Raw genomic sequence first — 10,763 nt, 5'->3', positions numbered from 1 at the left:
TGTTAGGTTGCTTAATATGTGAGCTTAGGCGTTTACTTAACATGCATTCACAGTTGCAATTACTCCTGCAATTGTGTACATTAGGATAAACTTCAACTCAAAGCTTGGCAGCCATATTGGTAGCTTATGTTTTATTTTACCTGATATTGAACCAGAAGATTAATTACATTATGTTTATGATCTAAATAATTTTAAGAAGTTGAGTAATTCTGAATGCATATTAGTGGGAATTTTGAAAAATTAGCAATCCCATTTAGCTTAATTATTACAATAATAAAAGAAAAAAACTTAATAGTCAACTTTGCCAACTAGTCACTAAACCAGCACAACATCATCTTTCTTTTCTGGCTGTCTTTATCAATCGCATTCTGAATTCAACAACTGTAAGTCAACTAAAACAAAATTAATATTAACTCACAATCAGCATGATCAGCTGATGCTCAAACTTTATTGTCACATGGCTTTCTAATACAAAAATGAAGTCAACTGCCTTAGAGATGCTGAGATTTCTAGCAGTAGGTTTAGACATGACCTCATAGGGGCTAGTGTTGCGGTTTAATTAGTGAATGAAGATACTGATTCATTAATCAACTCTCTGCTTATCCTAATAGGAGTATGATTTAGTTTTACAATATTGAATTTGAAACAATTTGGAAGTTTGTAAGAGTCAGAAATTAATAAGAGAAAATCTTTGTTGAAATAATAACACACAGTACTGATGTGTGTGTTCCTGCACATACAGTCTCCTCGGACAATGCAACAAAGTACAGCTACAAACCCTGCCTCCTATTGAGTTATGACCATCTTAGCTAGGAGAGCATTGTTTATATTTTAATCTATTTATTTAGTAATTCCGAATTTAGAATCTTCTCCAGCTATTGTTAGTCGACAATGTAAAGATTACTGCAGGAAATTTTCATAACATGATAAACTTTTCTAAATGTTGAAAATAAATTGCTTAAGTATGATGAATCAGAAAAACAAGTATGAAACCTGGTTGTACCAACAATGAAAAATGAAAACCACCGGAACGACAAATCAAGAAACGGGTCTGAAGCATTCAGATAGAAAAGGCTTCTTTTCCTTTTAAACTTGGTAACACATGTAGTCAAATTTTCACCTTCTCGTGACATAGAGCCAGAGCCTGTGTGAGAATGTTAAAGAAAGATGAACAACCTATTAATCATAATATTTACCGATGAAAAAGGTATAAAGAAAGAGATCGCAAATCACGTTAGATTAAAAAGCATCAGTCATGTAAGAAAGCACCTGTTACTGCATCACAATTACTAACCGCCATTGGCAAAGCAGTTGTTAGTTCTTTTAGCTGCTTCTTAACTAAAAAAGAGGAGATAAAAGAAATACAATTGATGACAAAATATCTCCAAGTACACAATATTCAATTTAATCTTTTTGTGAAATACAAAGTAGGTTATAATCTATATTATCTTAAAGGCTACTAATGTCCATTTAGAATTTACCCACTAAATTTATCTATGACCCACTATCTATAACCTATTTAATTTTTTTACACATAAAACATTATATTATACACATATCCATGGATCTTTTAAGATTTAAATATTTTATAACCCATATACAAACTAACCTATTATACAGCTAGACCCACCTAATTGTAGCAACTGATTAGCACGTTCAAATATTTTTGAATTTTTTTCTCTCTCAAACTGGTGCTATATGTGATAACTGATTAATAGGTTTCCTCTGTTGTTCTTCTCAATCGAACGATTTTGCTCCGCCGATCTCCTGTCAAGCATGGATTCACGCTCCCTGGAAGGCTCATGCTCTGCAAGGACATCACTTTAAGTGTTATATGATTTTGAATGGATTCATGGATTCAAGCATGGTGTTATATCATGCACGTTAAGTGTTATATGATTTTGAATGATTTTATGTTTTTGTCCGTAGGGGAACGTTTGATTCGTAGCCAAGATTCATCAGATCAGGGCTCAAATCAATCTTCTCTTTTGCAGGCTATCCCAAGTTTTCCTGTTTCTGAGTCGAATGATGAATATCATTCTTTCTCTTACATTTTATATATAGATTGTAATGTAATTCATGTTCTTACATTTTATATTTTGTTACTGACACGTTATTCGAATAAAGTCATGATTATGTTTATTCCCACAAGACAAAAATATTTTGGCAACTGTTTTTATTATTACAAGTCATAATGATGTATTAATATTTTCCAATCCCTTTTCCAATAATCCAACTTACTACCATTTAATCATTACGCATTTCTGAAGTTATAACTCTTAAAAGTAAAGTAGAAAGTGATAAGTTTTTCTTCACATTCAATGCAGTTAATTGGAATACATAAACCACTTTATATTTATACAGAGTTGGAGAACTCCAAGTTTGCCCGCCTTTACATATATAACTGTTGCATTTAGACCTTATCATAATCAGTTATCATTGTAATTCTGCTTCATTACCAAATCACTATCTTCACTACATCATGGCAAACTTTAACATTTTCAGCATTGATACTGATATTATGGCTATATTGTTTGCATTCATAATACACGATCTTGATAGCTTTCACATGTTTGGAAAGTTGTTGATGGCCTATTTCACCAAAGCAAGCAGAATCCAAGTTAAAGAGATGTTGCGGAAACTCAATTGGGATGCTCTATACCAGTACCATAATCATTATCTACAAGTTAGGCGTGACCAATTCCATGGCTTTATTCGTTTTGCCATTTCTCTTGAAGTTGAGCAAGCATTGTTTTATAACTCGGTTCGAATGCTTTTCATGCTTAATAATGTGGATCATAATCTTCAAACTCTCTCTTTTCTCTCCAGTAATCATTTTCCATCTTATTTTAGTTTTGTCTTTTTTAGAGCCGTGTACAGACCATATGAAAAAGATCAGGTTGTTGAAGAAATATCTCATATTGTTGGAATGGTTGATCTTAAATCGAAGTTAGTAGACATTGTTCATTTGCTTGAGGATATGTACTGGTACATATCGGATGTAGACAATTTTCTTCCTCTTTATAAATTTTGTCCAAATGCAAGAAATAAAGATCCGATAAACAGAATTGAAGGTAATCCTTTTGGTGAACAATTTTGGTATTCACTTTGTGAGTTGACTGTGAAAGAGAAGTACCGTGAATAAGGTGAATTTTATAATCAACGTTTAACCATGTCACACATATGGAATTCATGTTGTGGTCATTGCAAAGTGCATATACTTTTGTTCAAGATTTTGCTTGGTGAGGTTTATGATTGATGTTTTGCAGTTTTATTGAATTTAGTACGAAATTGAAACATTTGGTAGTTTAAGTTTTGTAATTTCTAGACTTTATGTTGAATGGAATATTATTGTTTGCTGTTGATCAAACTAAGATGAAGAATGTGTGGTAATATATAAGTTTTGAACATGTAAATGAAGTTAATTTGGTATGTAGTCCAAGATAGATTTTGGCATACAATATTTTGTTACAATAAATAAAGATATGATAGAGATAACAATTATATAATTATAGATTTTGTGATGTCAAAATCACAATTACAAATTAGGCAGAATAAATAATTGGGCATATTTTGGCCATAATTAATTATGTCATAGGAAGATAACCTTAAAGTTGTTAGATATGGTAAGTTTGTAACAGCAAAGAACTTACGAAATCCTCGAGTCTCCAAATTTGTGGTCATTGAAACCATCATTGTGAAACTATAGTTTTCATGAGTATCATGACATATTAGTTATAATAAAAGTATAACTCACATAGTTTTTAAATCTACATGTGGGTTATTACATCCATTTTCATTAAACCACAACTACATATGTGCAATTCATAGGCCATGAGTTGATACTATGATTAGGTAAGTACCTTAATGTAATCACCCAAGGAATTAATACATAAGCCCAATGTTATCTTCAGTCGATAATTATCAAAAATTATAACAATTCAGTAATACCAAACATGGAAAATGCCATGTTTGCAATGATACGTCTTAAAGTGAAATCCATGCCAAAACAATTGGCGACTGTATCAATATTACATTCTTTGTTAAAAGCATAAGTTAAAAACATTGGAATATCGGCAAACACGCAAGCATGGTCATGAAATGTTTTCACCCGAATTCATCTCCATTCCATTATTCCCGAACTAATTTCCCTGGACGTTCTCTGCATCAAGAAAAAGAACATTTGTATCTTTAAATGTGTGTATTTAAATGGAGGTAAACAATCAGTTAAGTATAAACCAAAAATAGTTTATGTAAGTTCAACAATGTGTTGATTGTTAGGATTGCAACAATAGTAAATTACTACTATACTAACACAATGAGGCAGTTATATAACCAATAACAAGAACAAGGGAAATTAGAAACAGCCCATCCCCGGTGGATAATGCTTAGTACACCGATGGATAATCCATACTATGTACACCGATGGATAATGCTCACTTAGTACCCCGGCGGATAATGTACACTTTGTACCCCGATGGATAATGCACACTTTGTACCCCGGTGGATAATGCACACTTTGTACCCCGACGGATAATGTACACTTTGTACTTCGACGGATAATGTACATTTTGTACTCCGACGGATAATGTACACTTTGTAATCCGACGGATAATCAGTTCAGTGCATTTTGTACCCAGGTGGATAATCAATTCAGTGCATTTTGTACCCCCGTGGATAATGCACACTTTGTACCCCGGTGGATAATCAGTTCAGTGCATTACTCCAAATCCTGATATTCAGATTCAATATTCATATTAAAAAAATATAATAAGTCAGTAAATATTATAATTAAACATTAAGTAAACTTCCTCGCTTACTTAATCAATGTGGGACAAACCCACACAACCTTTTTCAAACTACTAACTTCAACTCAATTTCTTTATGGATTACACTAAAAAATGACTTAGATACAAACATGAAAGTTTAAGTCCTCATTACAAAGAACAACCTCCAACAATTAGATTTAGGAAATTACATTAAGAACATGTCTAAAACATGCCTCAAACTTTCCATTTTCTAACACAATGATCGTCAATTAATATGACCATACTCTATAACAGAGTTTCTATTATTAGAGTTCTCACCAGGCTTTGGGCTCTGATGTGCAAACATCCTTTGCACTCCATATTTGTCAAAAATGACAGCATCAAACCGACCAGCTTCCCAGTTGGTGAACACAATAAAATCTCCCAGGTTGAGTTGAATATATACTGGAATTTTATAGAGACCAAAGAACCTTTTGTCATATTTGGAAAAATAACCTGTAAACACTGTATCCAAAGGGAAACAGTAGAGAACAACATCGGGAATATGCTTGCCAAAGTGTGCCACAAAGGAATGTGGAATATCCTGCATCAAAAGTTAAAACATAGTTATCCCATGTATTTCAATTATGTAAATATAAAGTTTTGCCCGATTAAATCATTTTACAAGTTTATAAGAAAATAACTTACAACTAAGCCATCATAGATTGTATTTTCATTAGCTTCAATTAAAATCTTCCATCCAGCTCCAACAATATTGGCTGATCATGTTTGTAAAAAGTATAATTACAATCTTGACTTAAAATAATGCAATGTTCAACCATATAGTGAAGAGCAGATTAGACTTTTACCTCGCTTGGCCACATAGGAATTCAGTTTTTCTGGTATGATATACTCTATTTCACATCCCGTCTTATCAAAAATGTGACCACATAAATTTCCTTCACCTTTGTAGCAGAGAAGAAGTTTACAACCAATGCCTTTTTTGAACAAATTGTTGAGTTCCCCAACTCCAATTAAGCTTTCCTTGTTTTTCTCATAAGAGAATTATAGATGTTGGCCATTTGGTAGCATTATTAATCCATTACCAGGAAGATTTTCACCATATGTAGAAGCAATGGAGAGTGGTAATTTCTGAAGACATAAGCAAATACTTAACATGAATACTCAATTATGATAGTCAGTACATGTATTGGGACAATTGAGTAAGTTATTTACCAATTCATCCATGAGAGGTTGCATTGTGGCATCGACCTCAATGATGAATGCTGGAATGTTAACAGGCTCACAGTTTTGCTGCTGAGATGGAATATTATACATAAGTATAATTAGTAACAACAAATTATTAAGTCTAATTGGCCAATTAGCGAGACCTGTACAATATAACAATTGTAATGTTATTGTATTTTTGGCTTCTAATCCAAGCGTGATCATTTTGTTAATGGATTACAGAATATTGAAGTAGCTCTTGATACTGTGAATCAGGTCAGATGTAACGTCCAGCCGCAATGCTAAACATCTCTTAATACAATCATGGCAGATACTATTACAAATCAATATAGCAGAGTTGAATATGTATAATGGTTGTCCCAGTAGTAAACCAATATAACCAAAATCACAACATACACTGCTAGGCAAAACAGATTAAGACTACCAACGACATAGTTAAAAGAATTGGATTGATTTTTCACCATATAAGTCAACATACAATATGACGATACTATATGAAAAAATACCCAATATTAATCGATACACAATGTTATCACGAGATTACATTGTCAATCCTAAACTAATCTTAAAAACTATTTTCATAGAATCATAAATGTAGGCTATTCACTATACATATTTGTATATTAACATGAGCATGATTGAACAAATCGAAGACAGTAAACATCTATTAGATATTGATATTCAATCATCAGGTTCCTAATTGAAGGATAGAGTAGAAACATACCTCCATGACAACTGTTGAATGATCCGATGGAAAAGTTATTAGCCGATGCTCCGTGCAGAGTTGGATTGCGGTTTAGTTGTAGTATTCACTTTGAATGGGGCTTTGCATGCAAGGGTTTATTTTGATCAATATACCAAAAACTATTGAACCACTAAAAAGTCAAATAACACGCATCTCTATTTGTAATTATGATTTGTGTTTAATTAGTTGGAAAGATATAATAAAAGAATTATAAGTTATTACATAATTATGAATATTAAGTAAGATTACATAATTTAGTTACATAATTATGAATATATTAATAATTTAAAAATAACATTTGAAAGAGCAAGTAAATATCATTTATCTACTAACAAAAAAATATTTATTATATTTTAGAACAATATGTTGCAATCTTATCATAAAAGTTAATAATTCATGAATTATTTTTCCCAATAAGTTTATTTAACTGAATATGTCCTTATTACGGTTTATAAACAATACTATTTATTCGAGAATTTTAATTTCTCAATATTATGTTATTAAGTTTTCAGTTTTGTATTTTACGCCATTATATATTCACAATACACAGTTCAAATAACCAGAATTCGTAATAGAGTATTATGTGTCAATTTGTTATACATGTTCACTCATCTTCCCGTGCTAAAAATAAAATTGATTTTTTTTAATTCTTTGCCGGATTATATATATTTTGCAATAAAATATTTTGTAAGTGTAATTTGATTAAAAAAAATAATAGACGTCTAAAACAAACATAGATATTTCAATTAATTAATTATCAACAAATTATTTTAAATTAAAATATTGTTATCAAATATTTATACATATTTTTTTTATCGTAGATATCCCGCAGCCACTACTCTTCGGGTGCGCACTGGGTAAACATTAAGGGCTCACGCAATAGCCGGAAAACCAGGTGAACGAAGTTAAAGCGCATTTAAACGACAGGCTCTTAAATGCTTTTAATACTGATTACTTTGAGCTAATTAATATGCATAATAAATTTTAACTTTTATTTTCTACGCCATAATATCATTGCAATGTTATGCCCATATAAGAATAACAAAAAAACTACGATTCTTTGTTAAACAATATGTTGCAATCTTAACATAGAAGTTGACAATTCGTATTTTTGTTACAAAAAGTTTATTTGATTAAATATGCCCTTATTACGGATTATAAATATTACTATTTATTCAAGTTTTTTTAATTTCTTAATATTCCGTTATTAAGTTTTAAATTTTGTATTTTACGGCATAATATTCTCACTATACACATTACTAAGGTCCTTCGACTTTAATAGACTATTATGTATCCTTTTGTTATATATATTCACTTATCTTCCCATGCTAAATTTGTAATAGTTTTCAATATACAATTGGCATCGTTTTCGTTATTTGGAGCTGGATTATATATATTTTTGCAATTTGTTTTTTTTATTTGTAATTGGATTAAAAATAATAATATACGTCTAAGACAAATGTAGATATTTTAATTAATTATTGATCAACACAATGTTTTGAAATAAAATATTATTATGAAATTTTGGTACATATTAAACTGTCAACTGTGGATATTTTAAGATTTAATATGCTCTTACTACGGATTACAGATATTACTGCTTATTCGAGCTAATTAATATGTAAAATAATGTTTCTTATGAAGTTTTGCCATTTGTATTTCACGCTATAATATCATCTCAATGCAAATTACAAATAACTATTGACTTTAATAGACATGCATAATCTGAAATTGTTAATAAATTAAAATGTGTAATCGGCTCACTTACGTGTTCACTGTATGGGTATATGAATATGATATGTTATATTGTAATAATAAATTTCTACTATCTACGTAAATCGTTTTGTTGGTAAAATAATATTCTTGACAGATTTGCATAAGTAATTACCAAGTTATAAATCGATGTATCATTATGCTTTCGATCAAATCTACAAAATGAATTGATTAAGCCTCCTATTATGAACTTCTAAGGTTGAAAAATATATTGTATGTGTACTTGATACTAATTAATTGTGGAAGATTTTAGGTCTACTTTACACTTAATTCCTTTTTTTCAATAATAGGACAATGATATTCAATAATCGTCAATCATTATGTTCACGATTCTGTGCAACAACTAATAATTTGATTTATGAAATCATCTAAAGAAAATTAACAATTAAAATATATATATTTTGGTACAATCAAATTATCAAGAAGTATCATATTCTCACTGCACGATTGACTTTACATATTTCAGAGTAACTAACTTCATTCCATATTAATAGCCTGACATATCATATATAACAACTTTGGCGGCATAAAACATGTAATCTGATCATATCTCTAAATTAAAGTTGTAGATATGCATCTAAATCTTTTTCATAGTATTTTGTTTTAATTCCGATATTGTCATAGTTGTTCCTGTATTATAACTCAGAGCTATAGAAGAAACGTTGCATACCACATCTTGCAAGCATCATGGGTTAGTATTCTGCATACAATTTGTATTACATGGTGAACGATATGAATTCTGGAGTTTGCTATTATGTTCTCTTTTAATATATATTTTAAAATTCAATTCTTTCAGCTCCAGTTCTAGTTCATTCGCTTTCTTCACTGGACATTTACAGCCGAAACTTGAGGATAAGAGTTCGAGTCACAAGATTGTGGCATATGATTGTGGCATACTAATAATAGAGAAGGAGTCTTTGTTGGATGTAATTTGATTCTTTTGGACCCTCGGGTAAGTGATGTTTAAAACAGATTGTTTTACGTTGTCACGTTTATAGTTGCGAGTATACTATTATAACCTACATGTTTTCCTGTTTGTAAGAATGATCATATGCAGGCTTTTGTGAGAGCTGATATATGGAACTCTCTTGACAACACTATTGTTGAGGGTCAGATGTATGAAATAACAAATTTCATTACTACCCACACATCTGGTATGTTGAGGCATGTTCGTGCTGCGCTAAAAATTATTTTCACACCTTTAACCACATTCCAAACTATGTATCCAAGCGACTTAGACCGAATTTTCTTAGAGAGGCACAATTTTGAATTTTTCAGTTTACCTCAGTTGGCTATAAATCCTGAATCTTATGCTCTCGATAGGACATTCGCCATAGGTATCAATAAATTTCATATGCTTTATACTAACACAACAATGTAAAAAGTGCATTTGTTTTAAGTATATGACATTGTTCTTTATCAGATATCATAGGAGTTGTTGCTGATCTCCAGCCAAGGGTGAACATTGAGACAATCTTTGGAACTCAGCCTCTTATACGATTCAATGTTACTCAAGGACCAGAGTAAGAATTAAGTTACACGTGTAGAAATTTATTGAACTAATGTATCTACTTAAATTTAAATTTTGTTCGTTTCTATGTGTTTTGTTACAAGTGTTTCTTTCAAAGTGGATATATGAGGTGCATTGACTGAAAGTATGACTTCACTGTATGAAGATGGTGAAGAGACACCAGTCATTATTGTTCTGTCAAGTGCCAAAGTTATCATGTACAAAGGTTAAATTTATGGAGTTAAGATAGTTTATTATATTATTTACTTAGACAAGCACATTGTACGTTTGTAACATGTTATTTTTGGTTGTTAAGGCGTCGCTATTATCACTAATACTCCGGCCTCCAAATTCTACATTAACCCCGGAGTACAGGAGGTTTTTAACTTTAGGCATTGGTATGTGTAAAAATATTATTTTGAAAACTTTGTGCGTTAACTGTTTTTGGGTATAAATCTCTTAATACATTTATGTGTGTTACAGGCTTGAGGGCATGGGATATGATGGTGCCGATAGTGATTGATAAATTAAATAAGGTAAATATAGCATTTGTTACAGAAGTAATGTCCCATAAGATTGAACACAAGTGACTAGATATATGAAATTAATTATTGTAACATATTTCTTATTGTTTCCTTTGCAGGAGGAGAGAGTCGAAAGTGGTTTTTGATATTTGAAAAGAGAATGCATTGCACGGATGTCGCATGAAAGAAAACTTTTTATTTCAATCAGAATTTTC

The sequence above is a fragment of the Apium graveolens genome, chromosome 9 (genome assembly GCF_009905375.1).
Source record: "Apium graveolens cultivar Ventura chromosome 9, ASM990537v1, whole genome shotgun sequence".
Lineage (NCBI taxonomy): Eukaryota > Viridiplantae > Streptophyta > Magnoliopsida > Apiales > Apiaceae > Apium > Apium graveolens.
This window is presented reverse-complemented; position numbering follows the sequence as displayed.